This window comes from Macaca thibetana, chromosome 9 (genome assembly GCF_024542745.1).
Source record: "Macaca thibetana thibetana isolate TM-01 chromosome 9, ASM2454274v1, whole genome shotgun sequence".
NCBI lineage: Eukaryota > Metazoa > Chordata > Mammalia > Primates > Cercopithecidae > Macaca > Macaca thibetana.
Window position 1 is genome coordinate 61,840,736 of NC_065586.1, and position 24,503 is coordinate 61,865,238.

A 24,503-nucleotide genomic window follows, 5' to 3' on the forward strand; every position below is an offset into this window, starting at 1 on the left:
CAAGGTGTTGGATAATCAGGAAAGAAAAGCAGGCAAAGTTCATGCCTTCAGTCTCATATGAATTGTCTGTGAAGACAGACATTCATGATATAACCACACAATTGAAAGTGTAAGTACTTGCTGAGCTAAGGCCCCTGAAGAGAAGCAATTTGGAAAACAGAAATGATTAAGATTACACCCTCTGGAGACAGACTGCGTGGGTTCAAATCATGGTTCTGCTACTCAATGGCTGTGTGACCTTGATCAAGTGACTTATACGTGGGCCTCAGTTTCTTGGTCTGTAAAATGGGGGTAATAATAGAACCCACCCCAGGCTGTCACTTTAAGGATTAAATAAGTTAATACAATGCTGGGGACATAGGAAGCTCCGAACAAATGTTGGCTGCCTGTGCTTTACCAAGATGGTACCACCGTGGTCTCTCCCACCACCCCAGCAGCCTGTGCCTACAGCTGTTTTCCCCGCAGTGACACTGAGCCAACCCCACACTTTTACCAGGACAACCTCACCATAGAGGGCTAGTGTTTACAGGCTGCCCTGGCCTGAGGCCGAGAACAAAACCCTCAGGCCCACAGGGCCCTGAACCCAGAGCTCTGGCCTCTGCTCCCCGCTCATTCAGGATGGTGGGTGCAGAGAACTCCACTTCCCTGCCTCACTGCCCTCCCTTCTTCCCACACTTCCACATCCTCCCCTCCACAGGCGCTGTGGGCTTGGCAGCCACACATGCAAGTTTCTCTGCTCTCCTGGAAACTAATACCTCCGTGTCCGCCTTCTGGTCTCCCAGACATTCTTTATCCAAGTCCCATGGGGGGCTGGGGGGCTGGGGGCACTCACCAGGGACGACTTTCATCTGTTCAGCCCCACTGCTGAGCAGAAGGGCAGCTGCTTTCCCCGGGCGGACAGGTGCTGTCCTGAGTTCCGGGGTGGGGGTGTATCTGGTAGGGGAGGGGTTTTGGAGGTGCGGTGGGGGTTGCACTTTTACCACTGTAAGGATTCTGGGAACTGGTGATTCAAAGTGATCACAAAAGAAAAAAGCAGGTCATTACTGGCCCTGTTGTTTTTCCTGGGGGCAACCACCTCCTCTAGGAGCTCCAGGAATCAAGACCTTTTCAGATTCGCAAGAGAGAGGCTGGGAGGAATGAATCATGTGTGAAAGGCTGCTGGGCGGGGGTGGGGGGTGGGGGTGGGGATTGCAGCCTTCATTCTCCTATTTATTAAAAAGTAGTAGCCACTACTTATCAAACACCATGTACCAGGCACTGAGCTAAGCTGTTTGCACAATCACATCACCTATTCGTTGCAACCACCTTATAAGAAGATATCCCATCTTTTGTGTGAGGAAGCAGGCTCAGAGATGTTCAATAACTTGCCTAAGGTCACATGGCCAGCAAGTGACCAGCTTGGACTTAGATTTACATTTCTCTTTTTCTACCTGCAAGCGTTTGCTTTCCACACATTTGTGCACATTCTGTGCCCGGCCCTGTGCTATGGGGCAAGGAAACAGGATGAGGCAAATAAGAGATCATCATCCTTCATAGAGTGCAGTGTCAACAAAGTGACTTCTTCCCCAAGAGGGAGTCCTAGGGCTGGGCACAGTGGCTCATACCTGTAATCCCAGCACATTGGGAGGCCGAGATGGACGCATTACTTGAGGTCAGGAGTTCAAGAACAGTGTGGCCAACACAGTGAAACCCCATCTCTACTACAAATACAAACATTAGCCAGGTGTGGTGGCAGGTGCCTATAATCCAAGCACTCGGGAGGCTGAGGCAGGAGAATTGTTTTAACCCGGGAGGCAGAGGTTGCAGTGAGCCAAGATCATGCCATTGTTCACTCCAGCCTGGGTGACAAAGTGAGACTCCATCACACACACACACACACACACACATACACACACACACGAGGGAGTCCTTACAAATTCTGGAAAGTTCTAAATAAATTCCTCCATGGTAGAGTTTTACACAGCAGCAGAATGCCCATGTTGTGATGTCTTCCAGGTAGCTGGGGAGGTGGCCTACCACGGGGACTGGTGGGGGAAGGTAAGGCTAGAGACAAAAGCTGTCAGCACAATGGGCCGGCGACGTTTGTCAGACACTGGGGAAAAGAGCACCAGGCGAGGCTGGCCTTTATGGCAGATGTATAATTGGACGAGTATAAGCAGGAATATCTAGAAGGCAGTGAAGGAGACAGAGAGGCAATGGCCAGAGAGGTAGATGGGAGACCAGGCTAGTGCCGGGTGCCCAGAGTCAGGAAAGGAGGCAGTCCCGAGAAAGAGACAGTCAGCGGGGTCAGACAGAGCAGAGAGCTCAGGAAGAGGAAGGTTTGGCAAAGGCCACTGACTGGGTCTTCAGATGTCCCCAGAGTCAGACTTTAAGATACTGAGGGACGGTGGGGCAGGGATGTGGGGACAGTGAGTGCAGGTGCTCAGGTGCTGCTGCCCAGAGTTTGGTGTAAAAAACAAGGCAAAAGGCTGAGTGGCAGCTAGAGGGCACCGCAGAGTCAAGCAAAGGGCTTCTGCTGTTTTCCAGCTGGTCAAAGGGAGTGGGAGAGGGAGAGGGAAGTGGACTGGGAGGGGCTGCAGCAGGGGGTAGAAGGTCCGATGTGTGTGTGAGCGGGGGCAGCTCTCTCTCTTTGAGCCATGTGGGGCAGGGGAGCTTAGGCTCATCCCCCTATCTCTTTCTTCTTCCAGGCTGGAAGGCTACCCCCCTTCACGCACCCTGCTCTACCTGCAGCATCGCCCCTCCTGCCTGCTGCCAAATCTCATCATTCCCACATCTTGTCCCCTTGTTATCTCATCGGCAGCATCTTGACCCACAGCGGAGCTGGGTCTGGGCGAAAAGCAGTTTAGTGAGTGGCCGGTGGTGCGTGCGGGAACACAGGCTGATGACTTTCAATTGCTTTGTCTGCTCCGCTGGGCTAACAGCCCCTGCGTCCTGCCTCTGCTCTCCTGCACTCAGAGTTAAAGGAAAACCCAAGGCTTCCTACTCAGCCTGGGAACTGCTCTTTCTGAAGGTCCAGTATCACCTGCTATAGGAAGCCCACCCGCATGTCTCGCCTGGAGGCTCTGCCACCTCTGGCTCCTCTAAGCCCTTGAGTGCTGGGCTCAAAACTCATGAGGCAGCTGCCTTGTGCGGTGGAGCCTCTTTAATTCTCATGCCTGGAGACCAGCGTGGCCTTGAGGATAAGGGCCGGGGTCTCAGGCTGCCATGTCTGGCAGTCCCCGGAACAGCGCTCATTATGTATTTGTTGGATGGCCTGAAGTTTCTCTTCCTCCCTCTGCAGCAATTCCAAAGGGTCAACCAGTATGTAAGAGGCAGCGGCATACTTGGGGCCTAGTCCTGTATTGGGGCTGCAGGGGAGAGAAGAGAAGAAAAAAGCCATGGCTTATGAGGAGCTCGGGATCTTAGGAGCTGGGCATAAGCAGCCATCTCTTTAAACGGCAGTGTCTGAATGGAGGTGGGAGGCTGGATGAGATTGACCTGTGCGGCCCTCGTCCCCACTGTGGCCTCTGTCTTGGTCACCTGGTCCTGCCCAGGTCCAGCGTCAGGGACTTTACCTGGGGAAGGGAGCAGAACTGGCATTTGCTTCCATTCCTTCCAATGGTCTCTCTTCTAGTCATGGTCTGTGCCTGGAGTCTATTACGTCAACACCCTGGTGAAGACCGCCTAGTGAGCATGAACTTGCAGGGTGTGAAAAAGATCTAGGTTCCAACAACAGCTCCACCACTTACCAGTTGTGAGACCTCCTGCAAACCACTCATTCCTTTGGGCCGAATTCCCCATCTGTAAAGTGTGGATAACAGCTCCCACCTCACCAGGCTGTGTGAGCATCAGGTGAGATCATGTACATAAGGCACTTATTGTGGTGCCTGACACGTAGTAGGTGGACACTTTGGTTTCTTCTTTCCTGCCACGCCTTTTTCCTTTTTTTTCTTTTCTTTTCTTTCTTTCCTTTTGTTTTGAGACAGAGTCTTGTTCTGTCACCCAGGCTGGAGTGTAGTGGCTTGATCACAGTTCACTGCAGCCTTAACCTCTCCAGCTCAAGCGATCCTCTCACCTCAGCCTCCCTCATACCTGGGACTGCAGGTGCACACCACTGCGCTCAGCTAATTTTTGTATTTTTTGTAGAGACAGGATTTCACCATGTTGCCCAGGCTGGTCTTGAACCCCTGGGCTCAAGCAATCCTCTGACCTCGGCCTCCCAAAGTGCTGGGATTACAGGTGTGAGCCACCACACCTGGCCACGCCTGTTTTTGGAATAGTAGAATCAGAGCAAGCTGGTCCCAGCTGTGGCCCCTCTCACCCAGTTGTGAGGGGCAGGTCCTACAATGGCCAGCATGGACTGAGTTCTGAGTTCTTACCTTGTGCGGGGCACTGTGCAAAGTGTTTTGTATGCATGTCTCATTCAGTCTCACAAAACCCCTGAGACAGACACACTATCCTCATCTCACAGAGGAGGAAACTGAGGCGCAGAGAGGTTAAAAATAACCTGCACTCGATCATCCAGGCAGTGAGAGGTGGAGCAAGGAATTAAACTCAGCTTCCAGGAAGCTAAATAGTTCATGTCCCATTCAGAGGCCCTGGCCCTTCCTGTCTCCCCTGCCACACGTAGCCCATTAAGCAGTTGCATGTGGGCAGCCTAAGCCCCTGGGACCCTGGCACAGGCTGGCCTGCAGGCCCTTCGCTATCCAGTGGAGCCATATCATTTTGACTGGTATACAGTTGTATCACTGTATAATGAAAACTGGGAGCCAGTATGAGATATGGGCTTTGAGCAAGACATCTTATGAATTAAAAATCGTTACTTAGCTGCCTGATGACAAAAGGGGCCTGCATCCTGGTTGGCATCTGGGCTGGGCTGCATTCAACAGCCACACGATCAACATATGGCAACCAGCGGTGTGGGTTACCTCGGCTTTCAACCAGGAGAGGGGACCAGCCGAGAGTCTGCTGCTGCATAAGGATTCTGGGTCAGGCGGGGTGGGGGAAGACTGCCCCTCCCCAAAGCTTCCCAAGCTGACTGGAGCCTCTTCCTGCAGATCCGCTCTGTGTGCATTCAGGCCTCCACTCAAATGTCATTCCTCGGATTCCTCTCCAGTTACCCCTACCTTCCCACCCTCACCCCTGTCACTCTCTCTCCACTATCCTCTTTTATTTATTTCAAAGCACTTCTACTTTCTGAACCTCTCTTCCATCTGTTTATGTGTTTCTTATGGTCTGTTTCTCCCCACTGGAATGTAAGCCCCAGGAGGGCAGGACTGGTTTCCCCAAGTGCCCAGCAGATGCCTAGCAGGTGACCAATCAATGTTTTCTGAATGGATGAATGGGCCACAGCAGGACTGTCTGAGGGCCACTCTGAGGCTGGTCCAAAAGGCTACGGAGCAGAGCAATACTGGGGTGACTCCTGATGTCACACATCATAAAGACGCCACAGCTGCACTAGGGCCCATGAGGAGGGACCAGCCAATTAGCAATTCCAGTTGGGGCTGTAGTACCCTCCTGATGCAGCCATAGTGATATGTTTGTTTCAGCTGAGCCGTCTCAGTTAATTACAGTTATTACTGTCCAGTCAGGGCGAGACAACCTTCCAGTCCCTCAAGTAGGTGTGAACTGCAGTCTGCTTGTCTTACAGGCATTTTACACAACAGCAGTTTTTATCAAGCTCACTTAAACCAACAAATGATACCTCTCCTAATAAGGCTACACACTGGACCCTGATTAATTTGCTAATAACTGGCTCCAATTTATGAAGCATTAACTCGAGTGGCCAAAGATAGTGAAATCTATCATGCCAGTTTGCTAAGGGTCAAGCCACACTCTTCCACCCACAGCAATGCTCTGTGCATGGCTCCCTGTAAAATGGAAAGCCTCAGAGAGGCGGCCCCTGGTCCTCTGAGGATGTTTTGATGGGGACCAGAAAGACATCACCAGGGACTATGGCTGAAATAAGAACCTATTTCCTGAAAAACCTTTACACTGCCATGGAGAGAATTTCTTCAAAGGGAATAATCATGAATGTGTCCATACATGCAGCCACCAGGATGTTCACCATAGTGCTGTTTAGTAAGAAAAACTGGAGATAACCTACATGTCCAACAATAGGGGATTCGTTAAATAAGTTATGATATGAAATCAGCAAGCCACTAAAACGTTGCAGAAGAGATGCTTTAACTTGAAAAAATAGATGTGTTTATGACGTGTTTGAAAAAGGGACAGTGATAGCACAGTTCCATAAGATAATTTTTTTGGCTTAAAAAATATGTGCATAGAAAAAAGGAATGAAATGTTAGGAAAATGTGAACACAGATTGTCTGAGTGATAGTGCTAGGACAGAGGTTTCCAGACTCAGCACTGTGGCATTTGGGGCTGGATAATTCTTTGTTGTGGGAGACAGTCCTGTGCATTGTGAGTTGTTCAGCAGCACCCCTGGCCTCTACGCACTAGATGCTGGTAGCACTTTCCCCGAGATGTGACAACCAAAAGCATCTCCAGACATTGCCAAATGTCTCCTGAGAGGCAAAGTCACCCCAATGAAGAACCATTGCTCCAGTCATTTCAACTTTCTCTTTTGATTGATCTGCATTACATTTATTGTCTTTCTTTTTTTTAAAAAAGGTCAATACAAGTTCCTTTAAAAATAATCCCCAAAGTTCTACAACTTCCTAGTGGTGACAGTTGCACAGCACTGTGAATGTAATTAATGCCGCGGAATTGCACACTTTAAAACGGTAAATTTTATGTTATTTATATTTTACTGCACCAAAAAAAAAACAACAACAACAAAAACACACCCAACGTTTGATGGTGTGTGTCTTTGTGTTCCAACTTGGTGCTAGATGCAGGCTGCTTTGTGAACTGATTCATTTTAATGTGCAATTCTTCCTCTTCCTGGGTTACATCATTACTCACAACAATTCACCGGATTTAATCTCCCTGAGGGCAGTGGCCTTTCCCGCCTTGGTCTAACCACATGAGCCGGGATGAAGGAAGGAGTCTGCTCACAGACGAGCTGCGAGGCACTGAAAGGTGAGGCCTCTGCTTCCAAGAAGCATCTAATCTAGATGAGGAAACAGGACCTATGCCAAAAAGGGGCCCTGTCCTGCTGAGGGCGGCTTGCCAGGCCCCAGAAGATTCCGTGGGAGGCTGGAGGAGGAGGAACTCCTTCAGCTGGGCCTTGGAGGGCAGCGCTGGGGTCAGTATGGAGGAAGAGGGCACTTCTGCTGGGGAGACTGGCCTGAGCAAAAGGGTGGAGGTGGGACCACGGCTTCCCAGGTGGGGAGCCAGCAGGAGGAGCAGAGAGTTCACAGGAGGCCGTCAGGAGAGGCTGATGCCCAGAGGAGGAAGCAGTTTGGATTTTTGTCTGGCTTTGAAGAGTTCCTGCAGCAGGTGGGCTGGAGGCAGGAAAGCCTGCTGGTGACGAGGGCATGGACTGGGTGATGGTAGTGAGAAAAGGGACAATGACAACGGCTGACATTTCTTGTGGGCCCGCTGCATGGCAGGCGAGGTGCTCAGTACTTCATGTGCGTTGGTCAGTTACTCCTCAAGGCCTCCCTCTATAAGAGCATCATCATTATTATTCCCCTCTTTGCTTTTACAATTCTTTTTTTTTTTTTTTTTAATTTTTTGTATTTTTAGAGACAGAATGTCACTCTGTCACCCAGCCTGGAGTGCAGTGGCACAATCAGCTCATTGCAGTCTCAAACTTCTAGGCTCAAGGGATCCTCCTGCCTCAGCCTCCCATGTTGCTTAGATTACAGGTATGAGCCGCCATGCCTGATCTCCCATTATTATTGTTATTCCCATTTTACAGGTGAGAAAACAGAGGCACAGAGAGATTAAATTATTTGCCTGAAGTCACACCACTGGTCAGTGGCAGAGCCAGGATTCCAGGCCAGCCTGTCTGCCTCTAGAGACTATAGGCTTAGTCCACACAGCTGCCTGCCCCTGAGGGATGGGGAAGATGCGTGCTTCTGCCTGTCGACCAAGCGCTTTACATGTTTGTTCACATGCTCAGTCTCACTGGATCCTCAAAATACCCTGTGAAGCCAGTACTGCTACCCATTTATCAGATGAGGAAACTGAGGCACTGTCAGGTGAAGTGACATGTCCAAGGATACATGGTTACTGAGTGACCATGCTGGGACTAGAACCTGGGTCTTTTGGGTCTCACATAGCCCTCACGGCTGCCATGGGCCTTGTCTCTCCTGTGTGGGACTGGTGCTCCCTCAGCCCTGGGGCCCGGAGTCTGGCCAGGAGGAGAGTAAGGTGAGGAAAAGGAGAGCAGGAAAAGGAGTCCCCCACTGCTGCCTGCTTGGCACCTGGTTACCTCCGGGGCCGGGGTAGGTGGGCCCAAACACCCGTGCTTCCCCTCAACTGGGGTTTCTCCTTGGGCCAAGAGTGGGAGCCAAGGTGCCCCAGGGCCCCTAGCCTGTGCCTCCCAGAGGGCTGTCTGTTCTGCCTGTCACTGGGCAGGGCCCATATAACTCACCCGAGGCTTGGCACTCAAGACAGGTCAGGGCTCCGGGAGATTTACAGCCCCGATAAAGCCATCTCAGTCTGCGCCTAAGCAGCGTTTGATATTTGATGATCTGAAAGGCCTTGTCCTGGGGAGGGAGGGCGAAGGGGGAAGGAGTGGGGGAGACACTTAAGAAAACAAAGAGGACGGTGATCAGATGCCCAAGGAGAAGAAGGCTTATGGCAGGAGGAGGGGGCACATGCTGTCTATCATCCTGGTCATGTTGTCACCCCCTTCTCTGGCTCCAATCCAGCAACAGGACATGGGAAAGACGGGCCCAGGGATGGAGCTTCTCGGGAAGTGGGGACACCAGAGACCACCTATGTACCACTGGGCCTGTCCATACCAGGCATGGGGTGGGTCATAACCCCAGGGAGCCCACCGTCTAATGGGGAAGATTGGTCACCTTCGGGGAAAGACAAGGCACATGTATGAAGAAGCCAACTGAAGAGCTAATAAAGGAGTGGATGTGAATTTAAGAGACTGGTTTCATCATTTCGGGCTTGTGGACATTCTGAGATTCAGTTTCCTCTTTGGAGGTGAGAATACCTCCCCGGCTCACAGGGCTGTTTAGAGGTTCAGTGAGATAAGGAATCTGAAGATGCTTTACAAACTGTAAAGTGCTGAGCCCATGTCAGGATGCATCAAAGATGGTGAACTGGGTGCCTGGGGCAGGTGGAGCTGTGCAGTGTCACAGACTGGATGACGTTAAGTAGGAAAGACCGGCAGAGCGGGGCAGGGTGGGGTGCAATGGCAGGGACGGGTGCACCCTGAAGTTTGTGGGACAAAGAGGCTTGGTGCCCCTGAACCTTCCCTTCAAATCCTACTGCCCAGGGTCCAGCCTCCCCCTCCAACTGCCATCTGTTCAGTCCTTTGTCTCACATCACTGAGATCATGTGGAAGCAGTGTGGGCCTCAGATGGTACTGAGTTCAAATCCTAGCTCCAATATTTCTAGCTACATGGCCTTTGGCAAGTGATTTCACCTTTGAGCTTCAGTTTCCTCACTTGCCAAATAGGGACACTGACAGACTCTGCCTCTTGGGGCTGCTGGGAGAACAGAGCTGGCAGAGAGCGGCTCTCACTGATTCTCCGAGTCCTCTCCATCTTCCCTGCCACCTTTCCTCCATGAACACTAATCCTGACAGTGCCATGGCTGCCCCCACCCTCCCGCCCCAAGTGTTGCAAGTTCCATAGTGAATGACTTTCAAATCTGTGGAAGGAGAACCCATCACACACACCTTGAGCCGGGTAATTTATGAATCAAATTGTGCTCCGTCAGGACTCTGCAGCCCAGAAATAGATGTGGTCGGACGAGGTTCAGGGAGCCAGCCTCAGACACAGTTATCTTCATAGAAACTGGCCACCAACTGGCAGAACCAGCCCCGATGACCGACCTTGAGGGGTCCCCTAGGGGCTGCAGAGGCCCCCCTCAGCCCAGGCCCTGCTCCAACGCCTGAAGAGAGAACAGAGATCTGCCTGGGGCTGAGAAGACAGCTGTGACCCTGGGCCAGTCACTTCATTTCTCTGGGCCTCAGAGTTCTCCCCTGTTTAAAAAAGAGGGAGCTTTTCTATGGTAGTGGTTTTTCAAATGGCTTTGTTTCCGTAGCAGATTCTTTTATCAGACAAAATTTCACACAGAGCTCCAGTATAGAAAACAGCCAAAAACAGAGCTAGCTGCCCTGGCTGAAGCAGACGACGGGGTGTGGAGTCCAGCACCCCCAGCACCCCCTTACCCTCCAAGGGGTTCTGAGGGATGGGGTTCAGAGTCTGGTGATTCAGGGAATTTGGAGATTCCCAGGACGTTTTCAGTTTTAAGATGCCATGGGAGATCTGATCTTTTTGAAAGGGGCAGATATTGCAGTGGCCAGGACCAGGGTTCAAATCTCAGCATTACTTCTCACTAGCTGTGTGACCGTGGGCAAGTTATCTACCCTCTCAGGGCTTTCATTTCTTTAACCATAAAAAGGGGAGAAGTAATTCTTATCTTATAGGACTGATGTGAGGATAAAAGCAGGTAATAAGCCTACTTAGTTCAGCACAGTGTCCAGCACATCACAAATGCTCAACAAACGTTAGATCTCATTGATAGTAAACTGAGGATAGAGGTGAAAAAGTCGTAAGACTTGTAAGTGGTCACACCGAGATTTGAACCCATGGCCTTTAATGCCAATGCCTATATTCTTTCTCCTACTCCTCCCTAGAAACAATGCTTCTAGAAGGCTCTATCAGAAAGGCTGCAGACTGTGCCAGGCCCAGTTTCCTAACGTTGGAGGGTTTTCCGGCATTTGGTCAGTGACTCAGAGTGTAACATCAAAGCAGATGTTTCTGGTCAGGGCATGACTGAAGGAAAAAAACTACAAATTTGGTTTAAGCACAAACCCACTCAGCAATGTGGAAAACATCAAACATCTTGGGTTGTACAGAGTATGAGTCAGAGTCATCATGTTTATGAGAAAAGATGGCAAATTTGTCCTACAGAGTCAGAGCCCCCAGTCTGAAACAGAAAGGGTTTCCCCAGGACCTCTGATACCATAGGGTATAGGTAAGGCCAACTTTTAAAAGCTCTGTGGTCTGCTGGGCGTGGTGGCTCATACCTGTAACCCAAGCACTTTGGGAGGCCAAGGTGTGTGGATCACAAGGTCAGGAGATCGAGACTATTGTGGCTAACACGGTGAAATCCCGTCTCTACTAAAAATACAAAAAATTAGCCGGGTGTGGTGGTGCGCATCTGTAGTCCCAGCTACTCGGGAGGCTGAGGCAGGAGAATCGCTTGAACCCGGGAGGCAGAGGTTGCAATGAGCCTAGATCATGCCACTGCACTCCAGCCTGGTGACAGAGCAACACTCTGTCTCAAAAAAAAAAAAAAAAAAAAAAATTCTGTGGTCAAATAAATCTGGGAAATGCTCAAGAGGCATCTTCACTGCAGGACTTGTCAGAGCCTTTAATGTGCTCATGGGCGTTATGACCTGCCAGCACAAGGATATTGTGATGTGGTGTCTCTCTAACTTATTTGACCACAGAGCCCTTTTTGCAAAGCTTATCTCCTGAAGTGTCAGTGGGCCAACCCACTGAAGAAATTGAAAGTGTGGCCGGGTACGGTGGCTCATGCCTGTAATCCCAGCACTTTGGGAGGCCAAGGCGGGTGGATCACCTGAGGTCAGGAGTTTGAGACCAGCCTGGCCAACGTGGCGAAACCCTGTCTCTACTAAAAGTACAGAATTAGCTGGGCATGGTGGCACACACCTGTAATTTCAGCTACTTGGGAGGCTGAGGCAGTAGATTCGCTTGAACCTGGGAGGCGGAGGTTGCAGTGAGCCAGAGATTGCACCATTGCACTCCAGCCTGGGCAACAAGAGTGAAACTTTGTCTCACCAAAAAAAAAAAAAAAAAAAAGAAATTGAAGGTGTAAATGGGGCTGTTCCCACAGTTTCCCTCCAGTGGAGTCTGAGCATACAAGTTAGATGTGTCAAGTGTCAGAGGTGGAAAATGGAAAGATGCTTAAAGCCTAATAGGTTCCAACTTTTCCTTCAACCCCTGGAGAATTGACAATCAGAGACGAGAAGTAACTTGGTCAACAACACACAGCAAGTTAGAAGCAGAACTGGCACCAGATGGGTGGACCAGAAGTCTGGCTCAAGTCTGGGCTCCTGTCCAGGCCACAGGTCAGATGGCTCTCTGGTCTGCTCTGAGCTTTGGGGACCACACATAAAAGTTTTACTATGGAAAATTTCAAACAAACACAAATGTAGAGACAAGAGCACAATGAAGCTTTCGGTACCGTCACCCAGATGCAACAATCATCAAAATTTTGCCAATCTTATCTTAAAATCACTGCCCCCCCCCAACACTACCAATTTTTCATGGTGTTATCAGAGCAAATTCCAGTTCATCTTTAAATACTGCATGCATCTCTCATGAGGACTTTCAAAAATGCAACAAAACATGCTATTTTCACCCTAAGCAAAATAAATGATTCCTCAATGTCACCTAAGACACAGTTCACATTCAAGTCAGGGACGCCATTTTTGAAGCCAACGTCAGGATCAGAGGTTTTTACCTTTTCTACTCAGTGTTCTAAGAACAGGCCTCTGAGATGATTGAAATCAAAGAAAATGTGCCTTCAACAATAGCTGCAATGTTTCATTTCTTAAACGAGAACAAAAAGAAGAGCAGAAAAGATCCAAAGCAATTATGGCAAAATGTCAACAAATGTTATCAGGGTGGTGAATACATGGGGGTGTGCTGTGTTGGTTTCTGTACTTTTCTAAATATTTAGTATTTCGCATTTGCCAGTGAACTTGGCCCTGCTTCTCTGACAAAGGCCAGGGGTCCTGGGCTGGGATGTGGGGTGGAGTATGGGGTGGGGTGGGTGGTTGGCCATTTCATCCCAGCAGCCTGCCTCCAGAATGCCCTCATCCTCCCAGCTAGAGGCTCAGCCCCAGATGTCACATTATGTCCCAAGCCCTTGGCCAAGTGCCCCACACCAAATAGGCGTTCAGAGAATGCTTGATGAATGAGCCCAGCCAGATAGGGAGGGATGTCCCAAGACGCTCCCATCCCTTGGCTCACACAGGCAGAAACTTTTGCTGAGCAAGCGAGAAACAAGAAAAAGAGAGACGTCCTTGCCTTTTCGACCAGGGAGGAGGCTCCACAACCCAAATCTTTCCAAAGCCTCTGACTGCTTTTTAGAAAAAGAGAAGTCACAGGAGCGACTTTTGGGTCTTTCCCACTGGGCCACCCTACAGATCCATGGCCTGGTGTCCTTCTTAGTTACACAGGTTCCTGGCCCTGCCTCCTTCCCCATCAGCTGGTCTGGGCTACTGACCCCTAGTCTCTTGGCAGGACGGAATGCAGGCTCTCTGGGAAGCACCCCAAAGCAGTGGACACCCTATAGCACCCCCACTCCAAGCTCTGGGTATAGACCCTCCTGGAGGGGGACCAGGACAAACGGTCCTGCTGGAGACAGATGGCGTCACTTGGGGTATTTGCAAGCTTGAGACTCAGCACTCAGAGAAAAGACGAAGTAAACTCTTTGCTTGTGGAGGAAACTCCTGGCACTGCCCCTAGCACCAAGCAGAGCCTCAGAGCCCAAACACTGTCCCTAGCCTAGGCCAGAATGGAGGGCAGCCTTTGATCTTCAGCTCCCTCTGCCAACCTCTGCCCAGATGTACTCACTCTCCCTCTCAGCACTAAACCCCAAGCAAGGCCAGCTGTGGCCTCCCCAGCCTACAGGCTCCCCTTGGAAGATGACTTATGGCTTTAATTACTGAGGGCCGGGTGGAGCCTCAGGAAGGAGCCAGCCCCACCATGCTTGGTCTCTACTGACACGGAGTTGCCAAGTTGGCAAAGCTGGTGCTGGTGCCTGCCTACATGTTGCCACGCCAACCCCTGCTCTCTGAGCTGTGCCCAGGCCCTCCCCTCCCTTCCCAGTTGCCCATAGCCTGGGCCCACCCTGCCTTTGAGGGTGGGGGCGGGGCAGGAGTGTGGATACAGCAGAGTGTGTTGGAAGACAGGCTCTGAGGGTGACAGTTTTGTCTGTCTTGTTCATGGCTATATCTCCAGCAGTGAGTACGAGAGGTGCCTGATAAATATTTATGAATTATCAAATGAGCCCAAACACCTGTATTGCAAAGGTGGACAGTGGTAGCCATTAAACTGCCTAGCAAGCTAAAGGCAGAGCCAATGGACCAGAAGCAACTACCCTGACCCCCAGGGCCACGCCTCTCCTTCCTCACTGTTTGGTGGATGAGCTGCCAGGTCCTGCCAACCCCTACTGCCCTCCTGCACCGAAAGGAGCCTCCTTGGGAGGCAAGCTCCAAGGGCCACCATGGCAGGCTCTGAGGAGCCCCTGCCCCTGCCCTTGACAGCCCTGTACCTGTGGCAGCCCTGTGAGGTGGCGAGTGGGGAGGGAGAAGTAACGATGAGGACAGCTGGGGCAGAGTAGCCCCAAGAGCTGGGTGGGAAACAGTCCCTCTGTCATGCTCTGGGCTTCTGCTTTCTCATCTGGGGCTTGGAAAGACTCGACTGGATGATATCCGGGTCCCTGTGGCCTGTGACAGGTGAGGTCCACGAAACCAGCCCCATGTTGGGAGAAAGACGGAGACCAGCAAGGGGACAGAGGAGGTGGCAATGCCTGCTCTGCTTCCCACCCTCCTGGCCCCAGGACTGCCGTCGGTTCCTGCCCAGGCCTGGGTTATCAATCTCCTTCCCCCTGGAGAACTCCCCTAAATGAAATTCCTATTGGCGTGGGGCCTATGATATAACAAGTCACTCGCTTTGCCTGGCAAATGAAAGATGATGAGGCAGAGTTCCCGGGACAGAGGCGATCTCCATAAATCTGCCAGAGTGTGCTGGGGATTACTTTGTGGGATTAATTATCTGTCCTTCAAATAAAGGCCTGACCTCAGCGGCCCAATGTCCCCAACCTGGGAGGAGGGAGGGAGGGAGGGAGGGAGGGAGGGAGAGAGGGAGGGAAGAAGGTAGCACCGGGTGGCAGGGAGGTGGGGACCGGGCCTGGAAGGCAGGCCCTGGGGTGGGCTGGGCAAGGGGCATTGAGGAGTGCCAGTTCAGCACTTCACTCCCCCTGTAAGATCCAACATGCTCCCTCCTGCCCAACACGGCAAGTCCACCTGGCTTCCAGCACTTTCTGCAACTTGGCCCTTTGTGACGCATCCAACAACTTTGTGACAATTCCCATCTGCTTCTCACGCCCGTCCAACTCGTCATGACCTCAACTCCTCTCCTGGTTACCCCTCATGCTGCCACACTGGAGGGAGAGGGGTCCTGGCGTGGAAGGGAAGGGTCAGTGTACAGTGGACTGAATAAAGGCTGGATCAGAGGCCAGCCAGTATCTATCACTTCACCAATCATATGGCCTTGAGTTTCCTGAGCTCCCCGAGCCTCAGTTTACCCATCTGTATGGTGGAAATAGTAGAGGCAGGGTCTGCACATGACAGGGTTGTCACGACCATCCAATGAGGAGGGTGGTCCCTGCGGACTTCAGACTCACGCAGACCTGGGTTTGAATCCTGGCTCTGCCACTTCGTGGCCTAGCATGACCCTACATGTTATGTTACCTTTCTGAGCCTCAGTTTCCTCATCTGTGAAATGGGGATATTGATAGTGCTTGTTGTAAGTGTAAGATGCAACCTCCAGAGAGGGCCTTGTATGACATCCTTGTGTGGGATCCCACCGACATCCTAATAACGGTTGCAAAAAAGTGGGGTCCAAGGGGCTTGCTTTCTCTCGTACTGCAGGCCAGTCTCTCCCCACTGCTGAGGCGTGTGCCTCCCACCACCCCTGAGCAGAACCAGGCAGAAGGCACCACCCTTGGTGCCAGGGAAAATCAGTGCTAATCACAGAGGGGACTGACCAGAGCCAAGCCCCAATTAGCAGTTCTGAGTTACACGGACCATGGAGGAAAGTTGGTTGGTGAGGGCTTCAGTTTCCCTGGAGAGGTAAGAGAGAAGGCTTTCACAGGAGGGACATTGGAGTCACATGGCCACCTCTGGGCTTGAAGTAGCTGGGATATGAGAGAAAGGCCTTGGATGTGGGTGTGGGTGGTTTGGTGCCAATTGCTGGCAGTGCCACGCACAACCTGGGCAGACCCAGGCAGGCCACATCGAGGCTGGGCCTACGTGTTCTCAGGGTACAGTAGGAGGCAATGCCTCCCGCAGAGCATTGTCTTGGTGGATAAGAGGGGAAGGCAGGTGCTTGGGATGCCCCTCGGGAAAAGATGGCTCCTTTCTGGGTTGTGAGGGCCGTGTGTTTGGGACCTGCAGATTCCCAGGGATTCAGTGGTTACCAAGGGGGAAAGGGAAAGAATGTCAAAGAGACAAATGCCTGTGAACCCCAGGCCAAGACACTGTCCTGGGCATGGGGTCCAGGGATGGTGGAGTGAGCATGAACCTCCACATTAGAAATAGAATGGGGGCGACGAACCTGCTACCGTCAGTTAAGTAGATGATGCAAGGGGGTGGTCAGGGAAGGCTTCCTGGGGGAGGTGAGTGTGAAGATAAGTTTTTAAGGGAGGGGAGGGGAGATATAGAAAGATAGATAGGATGGAAAAGAGGGGAACAGGCAGACTAATTAGAGAAATAGGATGCCAGAGGCTCCTCCCTGCTTTCCCCAAGTGGCCTTCTTTCCAGATGGTACAATGAAAGGCAGTCGTTTTCCCTAGGTGATGTCAATGAACTCGTGATCGATAGTAATTTACTCTGCACTTACTATATGCCAGGCACTGTGCTGTGCAATGCCTCATCGAGGTAGGTATTTTGAACTCTGTTTACAAAACTGATTTGTCAAGGCCCCACAGGCAGTTGGACTCAGAGCCAGGATTTAAACTTGGACCTATGTGATCCCAAGCCCTTGGCTGATATCTCAGTATATTAATGCCAGAGCCCTTTCTCAGGGCACATTCTGTCAGTAATTTTGCCCTATGGGTAAGATGGCCCATCACTCCAGGCTGGGCCAAGGCAGGGCCAGGGTCCATATTCCTCACTCTCATAGTGTGGTCAGAGCCTAGGTAAATGTTCTGGATCCTTGAGAAGCAAGTGAAAAAGGAGCACTAGGGATTTCCTGAGCATGGAGTGGGCAGGGGTGCGTGCAGGATTTAGTTAAAAGGGGAGTTTGCTTTTTCAGACATGTTGGGTGCAGCTTCACACCTCTGACCTATACCCACATCACTTCAGATCTGATTCCCCAAACTAGAGCCAAAACTGCCTGTGTTCAAATCCTGGCTCTGACAATTACAAGCTGAGTGGCCGCAGCTGGCAAGTTACCTAACCCCACTGAGCTGGGTCTCCTCATGTGTAGAGTGGACACGATGATATGACATTCCTCATCAGGGTGCTGTGAGGAGTAAATGAGTTAACACCTGTGAGTTGCTTAAAGCAGGACCAGGCAATTATTCAATAAATATTAGCAAATGTTACAGTTGGGCTTCCTCTTCACCCTTCTCCCACCTTTTCTCTTCTCCAAAACAAGTACTTTGCAACATGTCTCTGCATAAGCCTGTATTCTTTAAGTCTGTATTCTTTTTTTTTTCTTTTTTTTTGGGGGGGGACGGAGTCTGGCTCTGTCGCCCAGGCTGGAGTGCAGTGGTGCGATCTCTGCTCACTGCAAGCTCCACCTCCTGGGTTTGCACCATTCCCCTGCCTCAGCCTCCTGAGTAGCTGGGACCACAGGTGCCTGCCACCATGCCTGGATAATTTTTTGTATTTTTAGTAGAGACCGGTTTTCACCGTGTTAGCCAGGATGGTCTTGATCTCCTGACCTCGTGATCTGCCGGCCTTGGCCTCCCAAAGTGCTGGGATTACAGGCGTGAGCCACCGCGCCCGGTCAAGCCTGTATTCTTGTTCAGTATCTACTCTTACTGTTGTTTGCTTTCTTATTTTATCTTACAGAAATGCTATTATGTTATCCCTTTCTATATCTTTTATAAATTCTATTTCTTTTATAAATTCTCAATGATAGGCTTTAAATATTAATCTATCTTGCTGTATATATATCTATGAATTTGAACCATAAGAAATTGCTGACATTGAACCATTTTGATGTATAAAAATGGTGATTTTATGTGGTTCAACCTGATAGCATGTGGCTTTTAACTGATGCAGAGTGTGTGGGGGTCAGCAAACTTTCTTTCAAAAGGTCATAGTGAATATTTCAAACTTTGCAGGTCGAGAGGCCCAATTGAGGACATTACGTTGATACTAGAAGGAAAACAGGCGTGGCTTGGTGGCTCACACCTATAATCCCAGCACTTTGGGAGGCCAAGGCGGGTGGATCACCTGAGGTCAAGAGTTTGAGACCAGCCTGAGCAACATGGGAAACCCTATCTCTACTAAAAAAAAATACAAAAATTAGCTGGGCGTGGTGGCACATGCCTGTAATCCCAGCTACTGGGGAGGCTGAGGCAGGAGAATTGCTTGAACCCGGGAGGCAGAAGTTGTAGTGAGCTGAGATCGCGCTGTTGCACTCCTGCCTGGGCAACAAGAGTGAAATTCTATCAAAAAAACCCCACAAAAAACAAAAAACAAAAAAAGAAAGAAAGAAAGAAAACAAGTTTCCACAAACATTTTTGAGGAATTCAAAACATAATAATTGAGCACAATTTGTTATACTACAGTCCTGCTAATGAGAAGAATGGAACTTTTGTGGCGGGGGATAACATTTTGCTTAACTGGAGTTCACAGATCATGTTTACTACCCTCAGATCAACTGCAAAAATACTTATCTTTCTTTCTTTTATCTCTTTTAGAGAAAAAGTCTCACTCTATTGCCCAGGCTGGAGTGCAACGGCATGATCATAGCTCACTGTAACCTCAAACTCCTGGGGTCAAGCAATCCTCCCAACCTCCCAGGTAGCTAGGACTACAAGCATGGGCTGCCCTACCCGTGGAGATGGGGCCTTACTCCATAGCCCAGGCTGGTCTAAACTCCTGGCCTCCGTGATCCACCTGCTTTGGCCTCCCAGAGCTTTGGGATTACAGGTGTGAGCCACTGCACCAGGCCTAAAGATAGTTATCTTTAAAACCCATTCCCAGCTCGCAGGCTACACAAAAACAGGGAGGATGTGGCTCCTGTGTCGATGTGGGGTGTGAAGAGGTCGGTCACTGCAGTTACCATTTGCGTTTCCCTGATTTTTAGTCAGTTTCAGCATCTCTACGTGTGTCCACCCGTCATCGGGGTTTCCCACTCCATGAATATCCTTTGCTTATTTTTCTGTTGGATTTTCCAACTTTTTCCTCTTGGTCTGTAGGAATTCCTTATATATGCTAGCTATTAGTTCCTTGGTTTTAATTGTTGCAAAAATTTCCCTATATATCATTTGCTGTTAACAGTCTACATATTCTGATTGAATTGGAACTCCTTTGATGTAGAACAACTTTTCTTCTATGGCGTGTGCTCCGGGGATGCTGAGAAGTCCTTTCCTACTACAAGGTCATGAAGATATACCCCCACATTTCCTTTTATGAGCTTTATATTCTACCTTTCACATTTAGGTCTTGAATCCATCTGGAGTCTACCTTGGTATACGGCGTATGGTAGGGATCTTGCTTTTTTTTTTCCCACGTGGTGAGCTAGTTTTCCCAACACCAGCTACTAAACAAGTCATCCTTTCCTCGGTGATTTGTGGTGCCACCTTTATCATACAAGTTCCCATATTTATATCTGGGTCTGGTTCTAAGAGCTCTATTCTGTCCCATCGGTCTGTCTATCTCTGAAAGTGTACTAGATGTATTTGGGGCTTGCCCCACGCATGGCCCCACCACCCTCTTCTGTACCAGCTGCCTAGGGGACAGCATTTCAGGCTGCCAGCTCCCTATGGCTTGCGGACACTGCTGTGGTGGTGAGCTGGACAATCTGACCTCTCTAGGAAACTCAGAATGGGGCAACTATAGTATAGAGGTGCTTGGCAGCTGAGACAGCAGCTGAAAGGGCATTTCAAGAGCAGCGCAAAAAAGAGGCAGTGGCCCAGGTGAGACTGTGAGGGAGCCAGTGGAGAGAGGCAGATGCTCAGAGAGGGCACGGATGCTGTGGTGGGCTGAAGAATGGCCATCAAAGGCACCCAGGTCAAAAACCCTGCAACCTCTGCATGTTACTTACATGGCAAAGGGGACTTTGCAGATATGGTTTGGTTAAAGATCTTGCAATGGGAGATTAGCATGGATTGTCTGGGTGGACCCTAAATATAATCACAAGGATCCTCATTAGAGGGAGGCAGGGGGAAATTTGACTACAGGAGAGGAGAGGGCAATGGCAACAGGGAAGAGGGGATCAGAATGATGCAGCCACAAGCCAAGGGATGTTGGCAGCCACGAGAAGAGGTGGAAGAGGCAAGGATGGGATTATCTCCTGGAGTTTCTAGAAGGAACTGGACCTGTTGACACCTTGATTTTAACCCCATAAGCCTCATTTCAGACTTCTGGCCTCTAGAACTGTAAGGGAATAAACTTCTGTTGTTTTAAGCCACTAAGTAAGTGGCATTTTATTATGGCAACTATAGGAAATGAGTACAGATGCTATAGGAAAGGAGAAAACATCTGAGCTTTGTTCCTAGTTCCTGAGCCAGGAGACCCGATGCTGAGGAGCGTCAGCTCAGGATATCCATGGGAACCCCGAGCCTCACAGCAAGCCCCTTTTCCTGGGCTCCTGAGAGCTCTTGGGTCCTTGTAAACACAGATGCCCTGAAAGGAACAATCCACACTCCTTAGCTTGGCCCAAGACCCTTCAAATCATCTTCCATGTTTCCCTTTCTGCAGTCTGGTTTGTCTGTCCACTGTCCTTTAAATGTCCCTTGGTCCTCCCTCTAAGCCTCTGCTCATCTCAGCCTCTCCTGCTTGGGATGCTTTCCTCGCCACCTAACCAACCCACCCCTCAGTCCCAGCAGCAGTGCCAATAACATTGCCGTGTGGGTGCTAGTGCACCCCATTTCCAAGGGCCATTCCATCCAACAGAGGGCTGGCATTTCCTGAGCGCCTGCCCTGGGCCAGGAGCTGTTCTGAGCCCTTCACATGCACTGAGGTGACTCTCAGAAGGAAAGTCACTCAAGGAAAGGCCCAAGTCAAGATGACTGGTCCATCAGCATTGCCTGATCGTCAGTCATGTGGATACCAGCCTCCCAATTTCTGCTATGTTTGTATGAAACTTCTATTGTTATTTGTTTAGTAGTTTTAATTTTTTTAAACATCATCCTAAAAAAAACTCTTGAAGGGTATCACACATGGAGAACCAGTTCATCAGCCATGTGTAGAGGGTGGCTGTAACATGGGGAAATGAGCCTGTGTGGTTTGCCTCCATGGTTAGCTGCATCAGCTCAACCTCTGAAGGCTCCAGCAGCTCTCCTTGTGTCCAGTGGGGACATGAGCCCAGTTGAAGAGGTGCTAAAGACAGGAGCACCCAACTGAACCCTTTCCTGGATAGAACTGACAGAAATGGAAATTCTGTAAGAGAATCAAGAAGGGAATAACTGTCTCTTTGTGTGATTCAATGTCATTTCACGCCTCACCCGTGCATCCCTTAAAATCATCCCTTGGGAGTATCTTCTTACATTTGGGGAACCAGCATTCGGCTGAAGCTGTTATCCTCGCCTCTGCCCCAGCTCTCAGCCCTTTCGGCCTCCTCTGATCTCCCCCAGGAACTCACCGACAGCACCAGCCACTCTGCAAATGCTGTGATGGAGGAGCGATTTCTCATACGTTTACCTCTGCAGCAAATCCTCAAGCTTCTCGGTGGCTTGGTTTTACATTTTCAGTTTCCATTATACAGTCTTGTCTGTCTCCTCAAGATCACCCCATGTGAAAGCTGGCACATTAAGACCCTGCCAACCATACGCTGAGTCATGAATGATCAATTCCCTAGTCTCTAGAGACTTTTTTCTTTGGAGACAGGGTCTCACTCTGTTGCCCAGGCCAGAGTGCTGTGGGGCCATCTTAGTTCACTGCAGCCTCAAACCCCTGGGCTCAGCCTCTGGAGTAGCTAGGACTACAGGCACACGCTACCACACCCAGCTCCTACAGACTTCTACAGAGGACTGAAAGCATCCCAGGGACTCAAATCCTCATTTGCAAAGTGCTCCTTTCAATCTCAACTAAATTGCTTTTGCTGACATTTGGGACTACCACTGTCATTATGAAGAAAAACTAGTCACCAGCCCCTTTAAAATAACGCTTGGTCTGCCGGTCATCGTTGTGAGGTGCCCTTCAGCATCTGCCTTTACGGATTCAAAAGTGCTTCAATGATGTGATCCCACAAGTGAGAGCGGGGGAATCCTCACGCACTAGCAGTGGTAGGGGGTAGGAGGGGCAGTGAGCTAGAAAGCAGAAGCAGCCCAATTCCACCCACCTCACCCCCATAAAGAAACGCCTTCAAGTGGTGGGTAGGGGTAAGGCTGGGATGGGAGAACAGCCCGACAGAATCAGATGTTGAGCAATAATTTCATTCTGTGCCAGAATGTTTGTTCACTTCAATGATTGTCTGAAAATATCTGCTCTGAAATCTCTGTTTCCAGGATATTGGTCAAATATTTGAATGGGGGCAGCCAGTTAATTGACTCAGAGCATTTGACAGAGAGGCAGAGAGAGAGGTGGCAGAAAGCACAGGAAGTTTAGCCAAGTCCAGAGGTAGAACCAGTGATTCTCAGCCTGCAGCAGCCCGCTCCAGTGCTCAGGGCAGGGAGAGGTGGAGAAAAATAGGCTTAGAGCCAGGCTGCTGGGTTCAGTATCCGGTTCTATCACCTACCAGACATGAAACCTTGGGCAACCGGGCCTCAGTTTCCTCCTCTGTAAAATGGGGATAACAATAATAGGACAGTCTCATGGGGTTATTGAGAGGATTAAAAGAGTTGATGTAGGTAAAACATTTAGATCCATTAGCACACATCCAATAAGTGGTAGCTATTATTATGATGTCATTATTACTCCATAGTCTGGCATCCAAACCTTTCCCAATGTGAGTTCCAACCTGCAGGAGAATGTTAGGGCGGGGGTGGGGGGAAAGTCCTATGAGTGTGTGCTCACAACCTACCCTGCGGGTGGCAATGCTTCTTCCTCACCATCTCCCCAAACCCTCCTTCAAGGACTGCCTTTCCTGGGGGAACAAACCCTATGTGTATTACATATGCCATGCTTCAGGCACCCATGATGAATTACTTGTGTAGTTGGTTTTCCCTAGGGTCCATACTGGATATGTCTGGGGAATGGGTGGGTGGGCTTTCAGTAAGCTGATATTTTGGCTAAAATAAAGCTTTCTTTTCTTCTTATTTCTTTCTTTTGTCCACCTCCTTTCCTTCCTTCCCTTCTTTTAAAAAAATTGCTTTAGGCCGGGCGTGGTGGCTCACACTTGTAATCCCAGCACTTTGGGAGGCTGAGGCAGGTGGATCACAAGGTCAGGAGTTCAAGACCACCCTGGCCAATATGGTGAAACCCTGTCTCTACTAAAAATTAGCTGGGTGTGGTGGTGGGCGCCTGTAGTCCCGGCTACTAGGGAGGCTGAGGCAGGAGAATGGCTTGAACCCTGGAGGTGGAGGTTGCAAGTGGGCTGAGATGCCGCCACTGCACTCCAGCCTGAGTGACAGAGTGAGACTCTGTCTCAAAAAGAAAAAAATTGCTTTAAACAATGGGCTCTGTAGGAAAGATGGGTGACGAGGGTGGCATGGTGTCCTCATGGCCCTTCCTGGCCCTACAGAGGGAAGGGATGCAGACTGGAGCTGGGGGAGCTGTTTGCGTGTGAGTGGAGAGGGGCATGCAGTGCACAGGGCTCAGGCAGCGGGGCTGTGGGACCCAGATCCTAAGTGCAGCCTGCAGCAGGGGAGGAGCCCACAATCCATCTGGCTCCAGGGTCATGGGGCACCCAGGGGACGCTGGGCCATTTCAGGGGCTAGAGAGGGTGCCTACAGCAGGGGCCTGGTGAGTTACCCACCTCCAGCAGCTTTGTGCAGGGGACACCGAGAGGGATGAGGGCAGGAGAGCTGGCAGGGCAGTTAGAAAGTGCAGGAGAACTGCCTCCTCCCCACCCTGTAGGTGCCTCTGCAACATTTGGTGGGGATTTTACAGAGAGCTGAAGTCTGAGGGTTATACAGTCATGGAGGAAGGCCACAAGTCAGTGAAATCTGGATTTTTAGAGACCCCATTAATACCTACAGGCTGAGGAATCCAGGCCTGGTGTTTCTTGTTTGCGTTTGTCATCAACTAGACTATAATTTTTTCAACGCTAATAATAACAATAAAGTGTGCCTACTATGTGTTAGGCACTGTTTTGAGAGCTTTGCTTGTATTAACTCATCTGATGCTTAAAATAACCCTATGAATATTCCCATTTCACAGATGAGGAAACTGAGGCACAGGTGGATGTAACCTGCTCAAGGTCACCTGAGATTTGAGCCCAGGCTGACTGTGGGAAGGGATTGTGATGAAGGTTTCTTGCCTGCTCTCTCTTCCCAGGGTGCCTTGCCCGTGGCAGGCACATAATAAATACTGATGACACGGA

The 24,503-nt window shown here is 50.2% G+C and overlaps 2 protein-coding genes across 5 annotated transcripts in view; one reads left to right on the forward strand and one right to left on the reverse strand.

Moving 5' to 3' along the window:
* Positions 1 to 24,503, forward strand: part of PCBD1 (pterin-4 alpha-carbinolamine dehydratase 1) — a 1,172,580-nt gene that overhangs the window by 421,183 nt on the left and 726,894 nt on the right. Inside the window, exon 1 of one of the 4 annotated variants that reach the window (XM_050803700.1) lies at positions 3,189 to 3,192. The exons of the other annotated variants lie outside the window; for them this stretch is intronic. The gene's annotated coding sequence lies outside the window, so the exon portion shown is untranslated. Of the gene's footprint in view, positions 1 to 3,188; positions 3,193 to 24,503 lie in introns of those variants that run through there. 4 annotated transcript variants of the gene reach the window in all.
* LOC126962500 (cadherin-23-like) overlaps positions 1 to 24,503 on the reverse strand; it is a 340,014-nt gene that overhangs the window by 122,447 nt on the left and 193,064 nt on the right.